The following is a 23,827-nucleotide window of genomic DNA, read 5'->3' as shown; positions in this document are numbered from 1 at the left end:
TGCTCATGGATCAGAAGACTTACTGTTTGATTTGTTCTATGTTCTGAATGTTTCTGTCCCCCCCAGTTCATATGCTGAAATCCTAATGCCTGATGTGATGGTATTAGGAGGTAGGGCCTTTGGGAGGTGCTTAGGTCATGAGAGTGCAGCCCTCATGAATGGGATTGTGCATTTATAAAAGAGACCCCAGAGAGCTTGCCCCAGAGAGCAAGACCCTTCCACTGTATGAGCGTACAGTCACTGGCTATGAACCAGGAAGAGGGCCTTCACCAGCTTGAACCCCTAACACCAATCATTGCTGGATGAAATGCTTTAATTTTGAAAAATTATTGATAATTTGTTAAGTATAATACATACCAGGACCTAGGAAAAATAAGTATGAGGAAAACACAGCCCCTGGCTTTAAACACTTAAAAACCTTGTAAAGGAGAGTAAGACAATTTCACAAGTAATTCAAGGCAGGTTGTGTAAGTACCACACAAAAGGTATAAGCCTAGTGGGTGGAGTCAGAGGTCACATCCACTTTGGGGGTAGGGTGGACTGGAGGAGGAAGCGTTTGGGATGGACTTTTGAGATTGGATGGCTGTGAGCTACAGAAGCAGGAAAGAGGGAGTGGTAGAAGGGAATGGGTTGCAGATGGTAAGCAACCACTACCAAAAGTGCAGGGGAGAGCAAGAATGGGCTGTGTCCTGGGAGTAATTTAGCTTGGCTAGAGTGTAAACTGGGTGCTTGCAGGCTGGGGCATGCTGTGGAGGCCCTGGGTGCCAGGAAGAGTGGGTTGTATCTCAGATTGACAATGGCACAATTTCTGAAGATTTCTGGTCTAGAGTGACATGTTCAGAGCTGTTATTTAAGAAAATTTAACTCAGCAGTCTATGTACAAGGGATCAGAGTAGGAAGCCTCTGGACCTCAAGGAAACTTCCATTTTTAGGTGAAGATTAGATATTGTCATGTTTAGGGTAACTTACTTTTATCTTCAATTACTCAAGAATACTATAAGGAAATGCTAGGGAATCAGGAGGAATAACTGAATTAGATGAACAGTCTATGAGTTATAGTCAGGAGTATAATCATAGTATCTGTAAAGTATTCTGGTGGAATACTTTTACTTTGTATGGGTTTCTTTGTGAGTAATTTTGAGTAGAGCAAATTTTTTTGATTGCTGTTTTGAGCATTGCTAATTTTTAAAGTACTGTTAGTATTTAATCACAAGGTTATTGTTTTTTCTTTCATCCTATAACTTCCAAAGGTTTGTTAAGAGTTGGGGGGGGTGCTTTTTTTCTTCTGTTGAAATGCACTTCCAACTTTATAATGTCTATTAGTGGCAAAACAGAATTCATTTCCAGTAACCAGGCTTATATCAAACCACAGAATTTTAGAGCTGAAGGAAATACAGTACACCAGAATGCTTTTTGCATGTACTAAGTCCCCTATCTCAGAAGGAAGACATTCTACCACGAGTGGTTGCTTGCACAAGTTAGAGATAAAATTAGAATCATCCTGCAACAAACATCACGCCTCCACAAAACTGGTTGGGACAGGGAAGAATCCAATTCCTTGGACTGTTCATCTTAATCTATGTAAGTTACGATCAAAGTGTTAACCCCTCTTCCAATAAAATAGGTTACTGCACATACTCAACATGATTCCTAAAATTTTCAAATTTAATTCAATAGTTCCTTATAAATTTTAAAATTAGTTCCCCATGCTCTATCATCATTCCTACATTTATTATACAGATTTATGATGGTAAGTAATAACATCTCCCATTCATATACTACTTGACAGCTTGCAGAGCACTTGAACATATGTTATCTCGTTTGGTTTTTACAATTCTGTGACATAGCTGCGATGGTTAGCTTCATTTCACAGATGGGGAGATGCAGCTTCAGAGGGGTTAACTGACATGCCTACGGTCACTGGCTACAACTGGAAATCAAACTCAGTTCTATCTACCTGGTTCACAGGTGTTCATTCTGGAGCCACAAACTAACCAGTGGAGGAAAAACTAGGGGGTGGGAGATTTATCACCATTTGGTTCTTTGCCAACCTAGGCAACAGTCAGCTAGTGAACAGTGAACGCACAGAAACAAAGGCTCAGCCTTCTAGAAATCACCAAAGGAGTTTGCAGCTTTTACCATCCCTCTGAGGGACCTCATAAAAGCTTTGAATAACCAAATTAATTATACATTCATGTACAGATTCACTGATTCATCAAGAATTTACTGAGCTCTGACCAGGTGTCAGGCTCTCGAGCAGATGCCGAAATGGGACATGAATTCTGCTCTTGGGAAGCTTGCCTTCCTGACACACATCAAAGCAAGAGATTGCAGTGTGACCAGGGCATGCGGACGCCATGGAGGGAGGGGTGAATTTGCTGGGGGTGGGCAGGCTGGAGTCAACTGCTCAGCCTTGAAGGATGACACACAGAAGTGGGTAGTGGGCAGTGCAACCAGAGAGGACAACATGAGGGAAGGCACAGGGCATGAAAATGCATGTTTAAGAGCTGGGTGGAGAGTGTTCTAGCTTCATTCTTCTCATTCTTCTATGACTGGAGAATTTGCTTTGTCACTTGTAAGATGCATAAACAATTAAAAACACTTCGGGCCAGATTAGATTTTTTTTTTAACATTTTTATAGGAGTATAATTGCTTTACATTGGTGTGTTAGTTTCTGCTGTATAACAAAGTGGATCAGCTATATGCATACATATATCCCCATATCTCCTCCCTCTTGCATCTCCCTCCCACCCTCCCTATCCCACCCCTCTAGGTGGTCACAAACCTGTGCTATGCGGCTGCTTCCCATTAGCTATCTATTTTACATTTGGTAGTGTATATATGTCGATGCAACTCTCTCACTTCGTCCCAGCTTACCCTTCCCACTCCCCGTGTCCTCAAGTCCATTCTCTACGTCTGCGTCTTTATTCCTGTCCTGCCCCTAGGTTCTTAAAAACCCTTTTTTTTTTTTTTTTAAAGATTCCATATATATGTGTTAGCATACGGTATTTGTTTTTTTCTTTCTGACTTACTTCACTCTGTATGACGGACTCTAGGTCCATCCACCTCACTACAAATAACTCAATTTCATTTCTTTTTATGGCTGAGTAATATTCCATTGTATATATGTGCCACATCTTCTTTATCCATTCATCAGATTAGATTTTTTCCCCTGACAATTAATACTGTTATGTTGTTTATTATTGTGACTTAAACCTTATGCAAAACTAAATATATATTTGATATACTTTGAGATTTGTTAGAGGACGTGTATATAACTTTGGGAGAAGAAATGGAATTTTTATCTATTTATACCTAGATAATATTTTGAGATGTTTATTTTTCTTCCTTCCCTCTGATTTAAGCAGATTCCATTTAAAAAAATTATCTCAGGGTAGGTATGTAACAGGGCAGAAAGCAGAGGTAGACTGTATCTTTTTGGCTCTTGTATTTGAAACCAGGGATTGGCAAATATTTTCTGTAAAGAGCCAAATAGTAAATATTTTAGGCTTTGTGGGCTATTTGATCTATGTTGCAACTACCCAATTCTGCCCTTGGAGTGCAAAACGAGTCACAGATAATACATAGATAAATGAATGGGGCTGTGTTCCAATAAAGCTTTATTTATGGACACTGAAATTTGAATTTCATATAATTTTCACGTGTCACATGATATTGTTCTTCGTTTGATTTTTTTCAACCATTAAAAATGTAAAAACCATTCTTAGTTTGTGAGCCGTACAAAAACAGTTGGTATAATTTGCCAATCCCTGTTTTAAATGCTTAATGCCATTAGGAGAATTTAAGAGTTTTGTGGAGCAAGTGAGGAAATTTACCAGCATAGGCTAATTACTTGGAAAAGCTTGGAAGAGAATGAGGCTTCCCTTCTTGAGGCCACCTCCACCCTGGTGAGATGGGAGAGAGATCTGTGGGTCCCAAAGTGTTCTGTCATCCTTCTAACCCCCCAAAATCTAGTTCTTTTGCCCAAATTCCAAATTAATGAGATTTCATTTGAAAATATGAATTTTGGTCTTCTCTAGAAAACAAGCCTGCATTTTCCCATGGCAAGAGCTAAGTAGAGACTGCCTTCCTAGTTGGGGCATGACTTCCTGTTCACCTCAGACCCTCCTGGCCTGTGTCCCACCCGTCCAGTACCTGTGAGCATTTGGTTTAAACTCCACTGTGCAGAGAATGATCGCCACTGAAACTAGTCTTTTGGCTCTAGGGAAGCTATGTGGTGAACAGGAATAAAAATGTGTGCATCTGAGTTAGGGACACCTAGGGTGAAATCTCAGCTTTGTTCACTGTTAGAAGAGTGACCTGGGGCAAATTACTCACCCCAGTCTCAGAATGAGAACAGTAATACATAACCTGAAATGGTGGTTGTAATGATATATCAGAGAATGTATTGAAAGCAACTAGCACATTCTAAGCAGTCAATAAAAAACGAATCACTAGGAGGGAGAAGTTCTTTGATGTATATCTTAATTTTAGACACTGTCTTCATTGTTGCCTTTTGTGGCAGGGCTTAAAGGATCAGTTTACAATCGATCTCATTTTATATTAGATAAAGAAATTAAGGCCCAGAGAGATACGACTGCCCAAAGCCACTCATCAGTGATGGAACCAGGAAGAGGATATGGATGTTTTAGTTCTTGACCTCAGGAAATTTCTCTGTACCCCATGACAGAACTAAAAGTTCTGAATTCTCTTCATAAAAGCCTTTCATTTCAGAGTCTAGAGATCTTCTAACAGAAGGAACATTGACTCAAGTCTTCTGGCTAATCTGACTACACTTTTAAATGATAACTTCCAAATATAGTGAAATGATGACAGCTATTAGTTGTTGAAGTTGCTATTAGCTGTTGAAGTTGGCTGAAATACTCCTGTTCCAAGCTCACAGACACCCTCGTGTGGTCACTAGAAATAACAATTCCAGCCAAAGGATCAAGAAAAATCTGGAGCTATTTAAAGCTAATGATGCAGTATGGCAGGATTGGTAGATAAGTGTCAAATAACATAATAATAAAAAGTCACTATAATTATATTCTTTTAGGCTCTGGACAATGGCCCGGGGAAAAGTTATCTATCTCAGACCAAATCTTTCAGGAGACAAAGATTATAATGGATGATTACTTAGGGGCTTGATCACAATACGACTCTGTTATAATGAAGAAAAATATTCAACACATGTGGTGGCTCTATTATCTCAGATCTTTGTAGATTTTCCTCCCCTATCAGTGATGCGGAATGACAGAGCATTCTGGGACTCTGAGTGCAATTGCTACGTGTAGGGCAATGGTCCCCAACCTTTTTGGCACCGGGGACTGGTTTCGGGGAAGACACTTTTTCCACGGGGGTGGGGGGATGGTTCAGGCTGTAATGGGAGCGATGGGGAGCGATGGGCGGTGGCAGAGGAATGACGTCCTGCTGTGCGGCCCGGTTCCTAACAGGCCCTGGACCGATGCTGGTCCGCAGCCCGGGGTTGGGGACCCCTGGTATAGGGGATTGCTATGTGTAAGGTACTTAAACCTGAGGGCTCTGCTGAAATATCTTCTATCAAATGTTAATTACAACGCAGTGGGTGGGAGCGGAAAGATGAGGGTGTATTGGAGAGAAGCTGATGAGCTGCAAATGTTCTGTGTGCTCTCGACATCCGCTCAAGACGGTAGGTTCACTGGTGAGTTGGTTAAACGGAAGTAGGCTAGAATGCTTCTTTCGTATTAACAGGTTGACCTAAGTGAACAGGCAGCGCCCCCCAAAACTGCTCAGAGAAACAGTATTTGTCCCAATACAGAAAATCAGTGACAAAAGCAATTGGATTTGCTTTTTGTGCCACAAAATAAGGACGTACTGAAAACAATGATTGAGGCGTATCAAAAGGACAAGGGAACTGGCTTGAAGGGGTTCCTACTGGATAAGTCTAGAACAATGTGAGCGTTAAAATAAATAAGAATGGCCATAGACTATAAGCTATTAAGTAAGACAGAAATCCATGAAGCCATACTAATAAAAAACAAACGAACAGAAGGAGAAGGGAGAGCACTTCCTTAGCTCAGAACGCCAGCAAGAAATGCAGAAGGAATGACAGAATCAGACAAAATCACCACTTGGCAACCATAGTAGTAATAATTGATTCGAGCAACAATCACTAATGAATGATAAAGTTAATGGATGAAAGTTTGATGAGAAACAAAATATTTGTCTAGTCATGAAATGTTTGCTCATGAGACACATGCATTAATTATAAAAGGGAAAAACAGTAACTTCACAGTGGAGAAATACAGTGGAGATAATACCTTGACCAAAGGTTTAACGTTAACGTCACCAGTAATGGGACAAATCGACATCCTGTGTGTCACCTAATAGGACACATTGAGAAAAACACAGCATCATTTCTGGGATATTCCAACCAAAGGTTCATAAACTGAATCAGATAAGCCCAAACCGAGGGATGTTCTGCAAAATAACTGGCCTATACGCTTCAAAAATGTCAAGGTCATGAAAGTCAAAGAAAGATGAGGACCCGTTTTGGACTGAAAGATAACAGAGATGTGTTAACTGAATTGTAACACATGATCTGGATTGTTTCCTTTTGCTAAAAAGTTTTTTATTGGGACATCTGAAATTTGTATAAGTTTTATTTTATTTTATTTTTGGTCTGTATTTATAAAGAACACTACTTTGCTATTTTCTGTTCTTATAATGCCTTTGTCAGATTTTGGAAACTAGCTTATTCTGACCTCAATAAAGCAAATTAGGAGGGATTTTCCCTTCCTTCATCTTCTAAAAGAGCTTTTTTTGTTTTTTAAAAAACATCTTTATTTGAAATTTGTATAAGTTTTAGACATTAATGTAGTATCAATGTTAACTTCCTGATTTTAAGGTCTGTATTGTGGTTATATAGGAGAGTGCTTTTGTTTTAAGGAAATACTCACCGAAGTGTTTGGAGGTAACAGGGAATTGTGTCTACAACTTACTTTAAAGTGGTTCGTGGAAAAAAATATATAGAGAGAGCAAGGTAGAATAAGCAAACAGTTTAAAAAGATGTAATCAGATTTGGTGAAGAAAAACAAAAGGGTAAATTATTTGTCTATACCTGAAAAGAGAAATTATAAATAGAGCTTGGATTTAAGGCTCTGAGGGGGAATGCTTTTTCTTACTGTTGTTTTTATTATCAGCTGCCTTTGGTGAACATATGCTCCTGTCAAACTCACCAAAGATTAGAAGATACAGTGAAAAACTCAGACGTGGTTTTATTTATAAATATAATTTATAATTAATATAATATATAACATATTCATATAATATATAAATAGTAAATATAAAATAAATTAATATAAAAATAGAAATAAGTAAATATAAATATATGTCTGTCTATAAATCTATCAAAATATCTCTCAACCTGAGTTTCGGTGAGAGAAAGAGTTATATTCAGAATCATCAGGTCTGTTGCTCTTTACTCCTGAGAGCAGTCAGAAGCTTATCCTTACTAGAGAGACGTGCAGCTTATTTTTACACTTCTAAGTAATTATGGGCTATAGGATAGGAAAAAAATCATATTTTAGTATTAAGAGAGCCAGAGTAACAATAGTAGCTATTATTTATTGCTGTGAGATAGCCTTATGTATTTGTTGGGGGTTCTATGGGTTAACTCAAACCAGACTTAGAACACATGAATTTGTTTCTGACATTATGTCAGGGTTTTCTCCTTCTGGGCAATGACTCTTATGCAAATATGATGGCAGAGTGGTTGAGGTCATGATGACTCACAGTCAAATGCAGCATTTTCCCCTTCAGCGAGCACAAAACATAATTTAAGTTTTAGATTTCCCTACTAGAGCTCTATAGGTGTCGTTGTTCTTTATGGAAAGGATTATTCAACCCATACCAGCAATGTGAAATACAGGGCTTTAATAGCATTTACAACAGAAGTATATAAAAGGAAAAAATAATGAAAATTATTCAACATTAGTGAATTCTTTTCATTGGGGGGGAAAAACCCACTGTAATATCATCAGAGCACTGTCAAGAAAGACTTGACAATTCCATTCAGAACCATGGCAACTGGAAAATCTCATAGGAAAACTGTAACTAGAATATTTATTTCTGCCCTACATGTACTTAGAAAACCAAGCACGTATTTTTGAGGTATTCAGTCTAGGAATTAAACAGAAGATAAATTTAATGGATGCTATATAATCATCACTGGCCTAATTATCATCATTTTGCATTTGGTAAGGGTCATGTTTCATGAATGTCATCCTGAGCGCAAAACAAAATAAACCTGACAATAGTCTTGGCCTCCAGGAAACCCTAAACTGGAAGGTCATCAGCTGTCACTTGGAAGGTAGCTGTCAAAATTACCAAAAAAAAAAAAAAAAAAAAAAAAAAATCACATGTTTTTTGCTTAGTCAGTATTTCTCCTGGGGTATTTCCTTTATTCCTAACACGTGGTTCAGATGGGACTGATACAGTTCTCTCTCGTCCCAAACTCTAGAAGTGGAGACATGACCTAGGTCTGACCACTTAAGAGTATCCCGTCATTTTGGTCACAGTGATCGGTTCAGAGATGGGCATGAGATCTCAAAGACCAGTTGGAGCACTTCTGAGGACTTCTGACGAAATTACTGGCAAAGACACTCCCTTTTGGCTGGGATTACCAGCTATGAGAACCGTGCAGAACCTAATGCTACCAGGGCCATCTTTGCCACCAGATGGAGAAAGACTGTAAGAATAAAGCCACCTCAGAAAAAGCATAACGAAGAGGACAGAGTCTGAGTCCCGTGACACATGTTGAGCCTTTGGTTTGAGCTGTGCCTAAGGCCTGGGGACTTCCTGGTTATATGAGCCAATAAACCCCCTTTTGTAGTTTAAGTTAGTGTGAGCTGAATTTTTGTCACTTTCAGTACCTTTTCTTTTTCCATAATGAATATGGAATCACATGAAATAATAGGTCCTCTCTTCAAAGGTACGGAGGGAAACTATTCTTTTAACTGTCAACTTAACCCTAGCATTGCAAGTATATTCTCTTTAGTCATAAATGCCATGCAACAAGGCTGTATCATGAGTTAGGATTAGAATTAGCATAAGGCTCTTGTCCTAAGAGACCCACTACAGAGAGTCCATGGTGAACTGGAGCAAAGAAAACCAGGAATATAGAGACCAGCAACCTGCTAAAGTATTAAAAAGATTTTGAACACATTTAGGGACTATTGGGTTAAACAACTTAAAGAGGTTTCTCTACTGGGACTTCTCAAGGCCAGATATTTACTAATTGTAACTTCATCTCTAAGCGTCTTCTAGGTTATACAGAATTTTCCAACAGTGTGGACGCGGATTCCTGACTAAAAAGGGTTCTAAGAATATGCTTGCAGGAACATCTGACTCTACGTATTTCTATATAGTTTATTTGTCCTGATCATTTTGCCTGATCTCTCTACTCTCCTTAGCAGCTAACCATTTTCACGGTTTCAGTGAAAACGTCCATGCTAAAGATCACTGGAACTCTTGCTAGCTTGAAGTTCGAGTCCAATTGTTATCTTCCAATTACTGACTGTGCAATGTCAATGGAATATCTCGCCATTACTTCAAACTCAGCACACTTAAAATGCCCTAACCCTATCTCCTCTCTGCTCTCCTGACTCCTTCAATGGTCTGCCAGACACCCACACTAGAGACATGCAGAACGCCTGCATCCAGGTCCCTATTCGGCCTCACCATCGGCTCACACCTGGCCATACCTCAGCCTCCAGGTTGCCCGGCTTCACTCAGGGCTCTTTTCCAGACTTCACATCACTACCAAGTCCATCCTCCTAATACATCCTTCACTACTCCATACACTTTCCTTATTCAATGACCTTCAGCAGCTGCTGGGCACAGGGAACCTAAAAATCTCACTGGGCCTTCACACGGCCTGCTTCCTCCTTTTCAGGTGACTCCTTATTGCATTATTCCCCCCCAGACACCATTTGCTTCCCTTAAGCTTGTCTTACAATATGCTACAGATACGCTTAAGACAGACCAAGGGTTGCCAAGAAGGTGAGCTTTCTTTCAACTGCTTTTAGAAAGTCCCACGCCAGCAAGACTGTGCTGAAAGTAAATCACACACTGTCTTCTGAAAATCTCCCAGCCTGTATGTTTCCGGTGGTCCCAGACCCACCTCGTACTCCTGCCTCTGGTCTGGCGTACACTCCCCTGTTTTCTTGGGATAGTTGGTGTTGAACCTGGATTTGCCCTCTGGGCTTTGTGCTTGCATCAAATCGGCCGTGATGTTTGTTCACTGTTCCTCTGATAATCTGTGTCCACGTCACTCATGGATTTGCGGTGATCCAAGCTTATGGCACAATTCTTTCTCTTATTAAGGAAACACACAGTGCTCATTCGTATCTATGCCTGTGGTCATTGTGGTTTTTTTTTTTTTTTTTTGGATTGTTTGGAATGCCCTTGCCTCTCCTTTTCAACTATCCAAATACATAAATAGAATAAAAGTTCAACCAAAGCCCCATCTCCTTTGCTTATGAATTTCATCTGCATTGGTGCCTCTCCTCTGAACTACTACAGCACAGGGCTCAGACTCCACAATTTAACATTGAACTACACATTCTTTTGTACGACTGGCTGCTGTTTCATGACTATCAGTCTCACCTCCCCAACTATATAGTATAAACTTCCTGAAGGTAAAAACCATGCTTCATATTTCAGTATTCTCTGACCCTCCACAGGGCCTATGCTGGTGGCTACAGAGTAATGCTCCACGGGAACACTCTGGTTGGCTGACTGTCAAGTGACTCAAATATCTATTGCTGGTCCGTAACTTCCTTAATTCAATAGAGGACATCCTGCCAATGCCACAGAGAAACTCTCCAGCTTGGATCACCATCATCTCTTTAGGAAATTATGGTTTGTTGACTTTCCTAAAGCCAGGTCTAGAGTATAAACACTGTTGTTATGTGAGAATCAACTAGAAATATGGAGGCAGGAAGACAGAGTTTTTAAGGAACTGAGATTCAACTAACAGAGCCATTAGATTGTAGACCTAATGACACGACAGGAAAACTTCCCCAATGAAAAAGGTATTTACGAGGACAAATGTGTAATTATATTTGGATCTATAGGTATCAATTGCTGCTTGAAACCTGGGAATCCTGGAAGGCTCTTCATTAGTACAGATTGAGATTATACTTAAAAGTTTTCGCTTTATTCACATGAAGACAATTACTGGTAAATCAATTCATTAAAAAATGCAGTGACAGTTATTTCGTGGGTATACAAACATGGCTGAAATAGGATCGATACTCGACAGGTTAAATAAAATCATGGGAACACAGCGGTTTGTAAAAAAAAAAAAGCGACTTCTAAGTGAATAAAGTGCCAGCTTCGTCTGGGACAGACCAGCTCGTCTATTTCCTCTAGCTTTTGGGTTCCAGCCAGGCTTCTGCTCTGCCCTGCAGCTTGTGGGCTTCACACTCCCACCCTAGAATAGTACACTCTTCTCTCTGGGATCCAGTGCTTTCAGTGGTTTTTTAATGGAAGCAGAGAACATTGATGGTTTAGTTATAAGGCAATCATGGAGGACATATAAGGGCTGTGCTCTGCCTGGAAAGTGAGCAGTAATTATATAGCAGACCTATTCTCACATCTCTATCTTCCCACAGCATATCCTAAGAGGTTCAAATGAAACTAGTTCTAGAAAATCATTTTAATCCCTGTCAGGCCTTGTGCTTTTCAAGGTGCTTAAACTTTTAAATGAGACGGCACACTGAACCAATGCCGTTCTAAAAGCTGACGTGGTTAAGCAAAGTACTAGCAAGTGAAATGATCACAGATTTAACATAACCTATCTGTCACAAAAGGAATGATGGAGTTTCTTTATTTTTCTCTGTGCCACCTGACCTCTGCTTTCTTTGATGTTCTTTTGCTTTATCACAAACACGTTAAGATTTTATTAACTTTCAATTTTATATAATTTTAAAAGATTACTTTCCATTTACAGTTATTACAAAATATTGGCTATGTTCCTGTGTTGTACAATACATCCTTGAGCCTATCTTAAACCCAACAGTTTGTACCTCTCTCTCCTCCAGCCCTCTCTTGCCCCTCCTCACCACTGGTAACCACTAGTGTGTTCTCTATATCTTATCACAAACACTTTTTAAAACTGACATTGAGACAGGTAAACATTTGGGAATCTTGCCTTCTCACAATCACAGCACTACTGTTTTCACAGGTGACTGGAACTGACCATCACCCTTTTTAACTTGAGAGACACCAGTTTTCCTCTAAACATTCCACAGTGATTCACCTACATCCTTGAGGATAAGCTGTATTTATGGGTGGGTCCTGTCTTTCGACGTCCCATTTTTAAAACAGAGATGAAAGAGTCCTCAGAGTTAATCATTAGCGCTGGAAAAGGAAAGGTTGATGAGATCATTGCTACACAATGGTAAGGTGTTTCGTGGTGATGATGGCTACCCAGTCAATCCACTCTTCTCCGCATTGAATCATACCCTCCCACCCCACACCTGTGATCGTCATTACCCCTCTCCAGGCTTGCTCTTCTAGAAACCAAGTTCAGATCCTGCTACCTTGTTCACCTGAACAACATGGAAATTTTGCAGCATTTTAACCTATTTTATTTATTTATCCAAAGAAAGAGTGTGAGGGATTTAAGAAATGGCGTAAGAATCACTCAGAATTCTGTTTTCTACCGTTAACATTAAAGAGTACCCAAGAAAGGGCTTCCCTGGTGGCGCAGTGGTTGAGAATCCGCCTGCCGATGCAGGAGACACGGGTTCGTGCCCTGGTCCGGGAAGATCCCACATACCGCGGAGCAACTAAGCCCGTGAGCCATGGCCGCTGAGCCTGCGCGTCCGGAGCCTGTGCTCCGCAACGGGAGAGGCCACAACAGTGAGAGGCCCGCATGCCGCAAAAAAAAAAAAAAAAAAGAGTACCCAAGAAAGATTCTTATTACTGTTTGCCACAGAGCTGTAAAATATTCCTCGACTCCTGACTTCCATGGGAACCAACATGATCTGATGGGATTATACAGAGACAAATGCCTAGTTTTAACTCCACTGGCATTCTCAGGTTTTGGCAGGCGGAGGGCACCCTGGATAGCTGACTAAAGGGTGAAAGTTGATAAAGCTGCCAGGGCCGGAGTGCATGGTGGTTAAAGAGCACACATTACAGAACCATTGACTCTGCCACTTACTAGCCCTGTGACCTTGGTCCACTTGCTTAATTTCTCGGAGCTTGAGTTTCTCCATCTGTGAATTACATCCCTGGAGCATTCTCTTACCCCCCAAATATACCAAAGGTTAAGACTTGTTTTTTTTAAAAACTCTCTAAACAAATTAGCGTTCTTTACCTTCGGAGTTTTTAAGATTTGGAATTAGCTTTACATTCTCCACTTAATGCAACAATGAAAGATGACATGGCAGGTGCCATTTACTGTAGTCAACTACTATTATTCCTGGTTTGGCAGCCACTGAGTCATTTTATTTTCTTATTTTTATTTTTAAAATTAACGGGTTTTTTTCATGTTGGCTATAGATGTCCAATTGTTCCAGCACCATTTGTTGAAAAGGTTATCCTTTCATTAAACTGCTTTGGCACCTTTGTTGAAAATCAATCGGCCATATGTCTCTGGGTCACTTTCTGACTACTCTAGTCTATTCCATTGGTTTATGTGTTTGTCCTTTTGCTAACATCATACCATCCTGATTATTGTAGTTTTATGGTAAATCTTAAAATTGTGTAGTATGATTCCTCTAACTTTATTCTTTTAAAAAATTGTTTTGAGTATTTTTGTTCCATATATATTTTAGAGTCAGCTTCTTACTGCTATAAAAAAAATCCTACTGGGATTCTGGTTGGAACTCTCCAAATCAATTTGGAGAGAATCGACATCTGTATTATGTTGAGAATTCTAATCTGTGAACTCTCCTTTCACTTAAATCTTTGGTTTCTTTCACTAGTGTTTTGTAGTATTCAGCATATATATCCTATACATGCCTTGTTAAATTTATACCTAAGTATTTCATTTTTAGGTGGAACTGTATGTAAATGGTATATATATTTTAAAATTTTGGTTTTTAATTATTAATTGCTAGGATATAGAAATATGATTAATTTTGGACCTTGCTAAACTCACCTATTAGTTGAAAGACTTGGTTTATTTTGGGTGTTATTTGCTTTTTTTTTGGTACATTCTGTGGGATTTTCTAGGTAGGCAATTATGTTGTCTACAAATAGTGACAGTTTTATTTCTTCCTTTCCAATCTGTATACTTTAACTTATTTTTCTTGTTGTTGCGCTGGCTAGGACTTTCAGTCTGATGTTGAACAGGAGTGATGGGTGTATGGGTGTGGTTGTTCCTGCCTTATTCCCAATCTTCGGGGGAAAGCACTCAGTCTTTCACCAATAAATATGTTGCTAGCTGTAGGGCTTTTGCGGATGCCTTTTGTTAGGCTGAAGAAGTTCTCTTCTATTTCTAGTTCGCTGAGAGTACCCACTTCCTTTTCAGACGGCCTTGAGTCAAGACCAGGAGACTGGAGGAAAAGGAGAAACACATCTAGTTCAATGGTAGTTCAAATTCTGGTCTTCCTCAATCCATGTGCTATCACTTCTTTTTCAGAGACCTCAAATAGTTGCTCAATGTATCCTGTCCAGATTTTATTGCTGAATTCAGTGGAAAAGACACGGTAAGTGTGTGCTTACTCCATCTCATTCATAACTAGTACTCTTGAGTCATTTCAAAGTGAAATAAGGAAAATTAACCAGTTTCTTCAGGTCTATTTTCAAGTGTCTAGGATCCAAAGATGAGTTAAATGAAATCTTTGTTTCATGGCTACTCTTATTCCTCTTATTTACCTGGTGAATTCCCACTTGTTATTATTCTAAACCAAATTTTAATTTTTATCAAGTAATAAATGTAAATAGTTTAATAAGCCAAATAGTACTACAAGATGTATAACAAAAACAGCAACCTCGAGCTCCACCATCTTCACCCCCCAATTCCCACTCCCCAAAGGTCGCCAGCCACTTCAACTCTGCTTACTATGTCTCCTACTATTTACCTTCATATTTCTAAATAATGTTCTTACATCCTCTTTATTTTTAAGTTTCAGACATTACCTATTGACTTCCTACTATGAAAGGTAAGGATTATTTCACCTATCTTACCTAGAACATACATTACTCATGTTCCTTCCCCTTATCATCCTAATAGAGGGCCATCATAAACTTTAGTTAAATCAATATTGTTTACTTTATTATTACTATTATATGGTACTATATTACTATATGCAATAATATATGTTACTATATATTACTATATATTTCTAATTATAATAATACATATTACTATATAGTTATATATACTATTACATACTATTATTGTATATAATTTTTCATTTTTCCCACTAATATGTACTCTTTACTAATTCTTAGCTTTACTTTATTTATCTCTCACTAATTGTTCCCGAAATTCTCCAGCAGAGCTGTAAAATTCTCTCAATATAGTTATTCTATCACATTACCAGCTCCTTTTTTTCCCCTCAAGACATCTATTCTTTCTGGAACCCTGTTTTCCCACTTTGCTTTGAAGTAGTTGTTTTCAGACACAGCTGTTATTCTAGAACATCCTTTCATGATCGTGCTGGGAATTACCTTTGCCTCTTCCCTGGATAAGACCACTCTTTCCACCCTTTCTTCCTCTTTCTTGATTTATTCCCCCTTTTGTATAAAGAATGAAAGTTTTTTGAGATTTGCATGTTTAATAATGTTTTTAGTCTACCGTCATATTTGATTAATAGCTTTGGTTGGGTATAAAATTCTCGGTTGGAAATAATTTTCCCTTTAGCTTCCAATGCTGCTGTGGAGAAGCCTAATGCTATTAGGATTTATAGTACATTTTATATAACCTGTTTCCCACTTCCCTCAACTTATAAGTTTTCAGCTTTGTCTCTTTACCCACAGGGTTCTAAAATTTCAAGTGAATATACTTTGGGGTGTATGCATGAGGGTATTTATTTTCCAGTTATTAAATAGAACATCTGTCCTGTAGTTTAGTGAAATTTTCTTAAATTACTTTTTGGGTCATTTCCTGCCCTTTCATTTTCTCTTTCTGGAATTCTTATTAGTCAGATAAGACTTATCTTCTCTCTTCTATTTTCAATTTCTTTGTCTTTTGGGAGAGTTCCCTAATGTCCAATCCCTTTTATTAATTTATTTCTGCTACTACTTTTTAATTTCCAAGAGATCGTTCTTATTCTTTGAAGGTTACTATGTTAAAATAGCACTATGTTTCTGTTTTATAATATTTTCTCTTACCTCTCTGAGAATATCAATTATCACTTTGTGAAATGCTTTTCTGCTTTCTGTATCATCTCTATTACTCTGTTCATTTGTTTTGACTTCCATCTTTTATATAAGAGGCTATCCATTAATATTTAAGAATAAGGCATTAAAAAGTAGATTGAAATTTTTGTTTTTTGTTTTTGCATAAAGTAGGGCTTGCCAACAAGTGGGTCTTCTTGTAAGGCTAGTAGGGAGAAATTTCCAAATGTCAGCATCAGAAAGGCTTTTCTCTAGAGTCACAGATGTAGAAAACAAACTTATGGTTACTGGGGGTAGGAGGAGGTAGGAATAAATTGGGAGATTGGGATTGACATATACATACTACTATATAGATAACTAATAAGGACCTACTGTATAGCACAGGGAACTCTACTCAATACTCTGTAATGGCTTATATGGGAAAAGAATCTAAAAAAGAGTGGATATATGTGTATTTATAACTGATTCACTTTGCTGTACACCTGAAACTAACACAACATTGTAAATCAACTATACTCAAATAAAAAGTTTTAAAAAAATCACTTGATAGGATACAAGCTTTCCTATGGATAAGCAATGTACTAATTTTAATGTAATTTTGTATGTTAGTACATTTTTACTTAACTCCTTATAAACTTAATGTATCTCAAGAATGATTGTTTCATCCTATAGACTGTATTATTTGTGTATATTGACTCAAAATGATAAGAAAACAAATTAAAAAATTTTTCCTTAAAAAAAAAAAGTGAAAAAAAGAAAGGCTTTTTCTCTTGGGCATGTCAGTTTCCAGAAAGGATTTTCTGAATCTCCTGCTTAAGGGATATAAATATGGATGCCAGTTTCATGAGATCTAAATAAGGAAAGCAGACTTTCACTTTACCTTCTTGTTGGCTATACGGTCTCACTCCTGTCTTAAACTGTGCAGATCTCCATTGTGGCTCCCGTCTCTTGCAAGGGTAGAGGAGAGCCGGCTGCCCAGGTGTTAAGATGGAGGAGAAAATCTGTATTTCTCAATGGCCTCTATATAGGCTTTCAACTAATCTTCCAATTTTCAGTGCTGCCCTGTACTTTAACCTTCTTTGGAACATGGTGTCTTCAAGTCCTGATGCTTTATGGGCTTCCACAGAGTAAAGCTTGCGTCTCCCCCGCAGAGGAATTTTAGGGTTTTAGTTCTCTCCAGTCACTAACTCAGTCATCACCTACACACGTATTTTTTAATCCTCCAAAGTGTTGTTGCATCTCTAATTCTCTTTGTCCTTGTGGTTTTTGTACCTTTTTTGATCCTTTATTGTTTTCTTACTGGGATTTTGGTAAGAGGCAAAACTAAACCTGTTTTCGATTTGTCAGGAGTCCCTTTCCCCTCCCATAAAAACCAGATTCAGGTATTATTTTATCTTAAAACCACTTCCAAAGATAGAGTTAAGTATTCTTTGCTGTCCTCCGGTTCCTTAATCATGCTTCCATCACTTTCTTCACCACACTGCACCATAGTTTATTTGGTTATAGCGCTACTTGACTGTAAGTTCCCTGGGTCTGTACCTGTCTCTTATTTATTCTTTATCCTAGTGAGTCTAGGTGATCAACGTATGTTAATTAAATAAATAAATGTAAGAATGGGTGGAACTATTAAAAAAAGGGAGAGGTTAGAGATGGCACTTGTGGCCTGACCTTGTAAGGAAACAGAAAATAAAAAGAGAGACATTTTTAGAATGTTATAGAGACAAAAGAACACTGTATACAGAAAAACTAGGAAAGACAGCTCCAAATTTGGCTTGCTCTTTACTGTTCTCAGGACTCAGGCTAGAGATGATGTATATTTCACTGTGTGTTTTTTGGTCCTGTGCTAATTTGTCTTTTGAATAAGGCTAAACACTATAATCCTCTGCTGACAATTGTCCTATCATTGATTTCCTGCTTTTCTTCAAGCTGACAAGTTTAGGCCCAGACCATTTTTTTCAATTCCTTTTTTGGGCCTGACAAAACTTTTCCTAAACAGGATTATAAGCAAAGCTCACTTTCAACACTAAGACAGATGATGAATTATGTAACTCACTTGGTCATGATGTAATATTAGGTGTTTGGGTAACACTGCTTCCTTTTAATTTGCCTTTGTTTCCATGTAAGTGTTAAAGAATTCTGTAGCCCAATATTACCTAACTTCTGAGTTTCTAATTTTTATTTGTTTACTAAATACTTTGTGCCAAGTATGAATGCATTTCATTCTTACAACAACTTGTAAAGTACACTGGTATTGTCTTTATATTATGACTGGAAAGTGAAAATTAGAAAGAATGAGTAATTTGCTGAAGATCACTTAAAAAGTGGTACGTGGATTTGAACCTGGGTTTGACCACTTAAAATTTCATGCTCTTAGACAATAGGCTATACCACTTATAAATAAAATTAAAATTTTCTCTATAAATATAACAGCAAGGTTTTATTTCTGTAGCCATTGGGATGTGCTGGTTATAGATAATGAGCTTAGAACCACAAAAATTCTAGAGCCATTGACTGTCAACATATTCATTGCATTTGATATCTCAATTTATAACTGATATATTACAGAATTAATTTGTTTTCCTTATACTTTAAATAAATATTACTAAGATTACTTCTTTACTTGCTGATTATATTGTCAAGCAGTATGCAATGGGGATATAGTATATAAAATAATGATCTTAAGGTCTGTCATGAGAGAAAGGAGTTGAAATATTTCTGCTGCTGATGATTTGAAAAGCAATTACCTAAGTTTAGGCCTTTTCTAAAATGTAAAAGCTAAATGATATTTCTATTTTTAATATTACTTTAAAACTCTAATACCCATGATTGTCATAATTTTTACGGTTATCTTTTTTGTTGGGTATGCACAAAAGTTTAATGAAAACTCATGGCCTCTTTAAACTCGTAAACTTGTTGATTTGCTTGTCTTGGGAAGGTGGCTGCTGATTTAATTTCAGTTACATTTAGCAATTACTGACAAATTTGTGATCCAATGGAAGCATTACTTCTGGAGGGATGTAAAAATCGACTGGCAATTTCCTTCTGAAAGAGTTTATAAGAAAGGAGGCCCTTATGCACGAACCCATGAGTGTTAAATCCCACTTGAGTATAGACTTCTCTCCTATTCTTTCCTCAAATTGAATTCTTTGTTCAAGAAGAGCATTGCTAATCTGTAATTGGGACAACTGTAGGCTTCCACATCTCCCAGAGATATCATGACACCATCTTATCTGTGCTCTCAGTACCTCTTTCCCTTTTCTTTTGCCTTTCTCTCTTCTTATCCACATTTCCATTGTCTTATTTCTGAAGGACGTTGCAGTCAGGTAACTGTCATAATTCTCCTTGGGGAGTTAGTTAAAGGCTTAATCAAGCCAGGGGCATGCTGGAACCGGATTGTACTAGATTACGAGAGATGCTTGCTAAATATTCAGAGACTTTGTGAGTAGATTGTTAACCTTTGGTAGCTTTAAATCAGCCATGGAGGGAGTATTTATACTGAAAACTGGCAAACATTGTAAACTGCCCCCCACCTGCCAGAGAGCTGGGCTGTCAGCACACTACGGGGTAGTACACCCTCCAGGGGATCTTGCATTTTCATTAGGTAAGACTGAAAACCTTATTCAAAGTCTAGATTCAAAATGAATTTCTGTGGTTGGGATTTCTCTAACAGCAATAAACAAAGCAAAAATCATTAGAGGCATTGCCCAAGTGTTACCACATAGGCAAATAGCTAGACCATCTTGATGAAAACCACTTCTACTGATATATCACTAGGAGATATGGTGGGAAATTATAAACAAAAATTTTAAGAAGTATTGCCTTTCTGGGCCAAGGAAGATTCCCAAAGATATATGTACGTATAACAGTCCTATAAAAGGTGTATCACTCTATAACAATGAGCCACTTAATCAGACCGTTAAGTGTTTTCAGAATTGCTGACCAAAGCTAAGAGTGAAGTACAAGAGTGGACTATGCTCCTTAAGAAGAACAAAGAATTGCAAACTTTCACAGAAGATCTGGAGATAATGTAGCTTGTAGAGTCAAAAACTAAATTTACTAATAGAGTACCAATTAAATAATCTTGTGGTTTCCAAAACTGGAAGTGGGCCTTAACATTCTTAAAAAAAATCATAAGCGTTGGATGTGTAGTTAAAGAAAAGGCTAGGCCTCATTACCAAAGTACAGCAAATGACATTTACTCATATTCCTAGAATATCTTCTTTGAAAGATTAGAGGTGCTTAGTATAAACTGGTTATCTTTTCTATGTATTTTTGTCTATGCCTCTCTCTGTTTTCAATATTTACTGTATCTACTGTGTACCAGGAACTATCTTAACTATAAAGATCAATAAGTTCCAGTCCCACACTGTTTCAAAGATTCTATCAAGCTTTAAAGTATACAGTTAAGGAAGTATTATTCAAAGGCCTCAAAGAGAGTCTATGAGTAATATATGAAGGATTTAGTTTCTGATTAGTTTATTGTAATTAGACAATAACATTTGAAAACTGTAATCCTTTAGCCTTTTTGCTCCCACAAGAAGAGTCATCAGGAGCTTTTTAGAGAAGATGATTTGATTTCTGAGGAAAACTGTGGTGTAGGCTTCTTGGGAGGAATCCAAATGTAACTAAATAAAAATATGAAAACTATGCTTTATAGTGAATACTATAAAACCTAGTCAGAAAAATTTTGCTTATAATTAACCTGTGCTTCTGAAAGTATCGAGTCTAAAAGTAGTAAATATGAATTCTTAATAATGGATTCTTAGACTACAGTTATAGTGATACTTTGAGTTTGTTGTTACAGTTGTTTACTATAAGAAAAACACATGTTCCTATCAAAGCATGTAAAATTAATGAACACATTTTATATGAAGCTCAAAAAATACTCTCTTGCAAGCTGTACTCATTAAAGAAAACTATCAATGAATACATTAAACAAAAACAGAAATTCAAAGCAACAATGGCTTCAAAGCTAATACCTCAAGAAGGCTGAAATGTAGCGAAGTCATAAAGGATAGGGATAAAACATGTAACTGACAGAGTTTATCTAAACATTAAACAGTTCTTTTGACACCAGGCAAAGGAATCAGGGAAAGATGGGGGTCAATAAGTGGTGAATGGCATGGCAGATTTTCTGCCTGGCCTTCACTGTTGACCTAAAGGAGCATCTCATGACCAATAGGAACCGCCGAAGAGGCTTGTATAAACCTCCCCTAACAGCAGGTCTGAGGCTGCCTCAAACTACTGGAGTGTAAACCAGGCCTTTTAATTTCTATGATGTAAAGTAAGTCCATTTGGCCACTAGATGGAGATCAGGTTACTCTGCCATTGACAGGGAAGCTGCTGGCAGTCAGCAAGTGATATGGTTCTGAGAACCCATTTTTTCTCAGTACCTCTATGGAAGGTATTTTCCAAGAGCCCAAATCAGGCGCAGACCTATGTTGAATAAAGGGTCCATAAATGAGGAGTAGGTTGAAGGATTGATTAGGAAGGTAGCTGTAAAAGACACATTTTTGCTTGTTATTACCATTGCTCCTGGAATGATTCATATTTAGATTTGGTTGTACAAACTACTTGTAAATAGTAACATAAGCTGGTCTAAATAAAAGCAATTAAGTATGCTGTCTCATTATTTACCAAGCAGTGAGAAGGAAGAGGAGAGATGTGACCAAAAATTACAACAACGGCAGATTATTTGGACAATGAATTCTGTCTGTTTAGACATAAAGATATATGCTCATACTTTGTTTCTCAGTTTGAGTATGTATGTAAGTGTATATTTTCAATATCAACAAAATGGATCAGGAACATCAGAGATGGAAGGAGAATGTTAGATAACATTCTAACATTCTAATTTTACAAATGGAACTATCATTCAATTCTGAATTATGTAACTTTATTACTGAATAAGTCTTATTTCTATTAGAGCTGCACTTTGAACTGGAGACATAAAGTTATACACTTCCTAGAAAATGTTTGGTTTGTGGAAGGATCAGATACTGCCTTGTATAATATAGCGGAGTATTTTGATTATTTTTGAGATGTTAGATACCATATTTCTTTTTTTTTTTTTTTTAGATACTATATTTCTGTTCATTTCTAACTTAGAAACTATATATATTCATTCAATACTTATTCAGTTACACCTGATAAACTGAGACAGTAAAAAGAATTTCATTTGTTGTCAAAAAGCTTCAATTTCATATATATGAGTATAAACAAGCATATTTGTCTACTGTGTACCAATCATCATGCTAAGAGCTGGAGATACATAGATGTACAACAGAGGCAGGAAAGTCACTGGGAAGAGGAGAGTTACATGGTTAAAACACAAATAGGGGTTAATTTTTGTACCAGTGAAGACCCGTTATCAAAATCACGAGTGACACTCCTTTTAAAAGTTCTGTTGTGAAAGATAAACTTAATTGTTATAACCTTGTTATAACACATGAGAAATTGAAATAAAATATAAGAAATTCAAACACAATAGTACTTACTATTAGGCATCAATTACTGTAATGAAAAGAGGAGCTTAATTCAAAGGGAGAAGAAACTAATCTTCAGAATAATGAAAGAAGCAGAACCATAGTTAATTAATTTTCTAATTACTGTTATGGATAGTGACCAAAATTCAGTCTGTTACTGTGATAGATCCACTGCACTTAATGACATGTTTATTTTAGAGTAATACATTTGTTTTAGCTTAATTAAATTAATATACTCATACCCTTTCAAAAGGATTTGGGGCTGCTGGCCTATATTGGTTTGCGATTTTCAAAATGTTCCTATAATCTAGGAATATGTATTACTCATTTACAAATACACACACACACACACATATTTTTTTTTCTCTAAGGAATATCACAAAAATAACCACAGAAAATAGTAATTATTAATCAGATATCAATGGAGTAGTTTGTAGAAATTTCTTATCTTGTTAACTGGTTCTTCACAGAGCAACCCAGTTGGCAGGAACCTACCTTTCTTTTTTCTGGATAAAAATGAAATGTAAACAAAGAAGTTTTCCTCTAAAAGTTAAAATAAATAAATTACAGATAAAATAAATCCTTTTATAATACGGTTTAGTATTTATGGGTACACAGCCTTCCTCACTGCTCACATTAGTTCCAGGCAGCAACTAGATTAGTGGGTGACTGAGCCATTTCCGGAGCTGTGGAACTTCCTCCCTCTGTGGTGACCTGTTCCCATATTTCTTTCTAGTGCAGGGTTGGGTCTACTTATTATGACTGCTAAACTTCCATTCTCTGGAAATAAGGAGGTTGGTAAAAACACATCGCTGTTGGACGCATAATTCTTATCTTCTCTAGTCTAAACGTTTTGGCCTTATAGGAATGCGCTGCATTTTAGATGCTCAGTACTTCTGTTTCCTTGGTAGCATGGGGCGATGCTGACGATAACGGCAGAAGTGAGAACAGATGCAAAGGTGGTGCTGGAAACTGATTAACGCTTAAGGTTAAAAAAATAA

At 37.5% G+C, this 23,827-nt stretch overlaps 1 protein-coding gene across 2 annotated transcripts in view; it reads right to left on the bottom strand.

Moving 5' to 3' along the window:
* Nucleotides 1-23,827, bottom strand: part of VWA8 (von Willebrand factor A domain containing 8) — a 345,450-nt gene that overhangs the window by 79,237 nt on the left and 242,386 nt on the right. The window lies entirely within an intron of this gene.

This window comes from Kogia breviceps, chromosome 16, assembly GCF_026419965.1.
Source record: "Kogia breviceps isolate mKogBre1 chromosome 16, mKogBre1 haplotype 1, whole genome shotgun sequence".
Classification (NCBI taxonomy): Eukaryota; Metazoa; Chordata; class Mammalia; order Artiodactyla; family Physeteridae; genus Kogia; species Kogia breviceps.
This window is presented reverse-complemented; position numbering and strand designations above follow the sequence as displayed.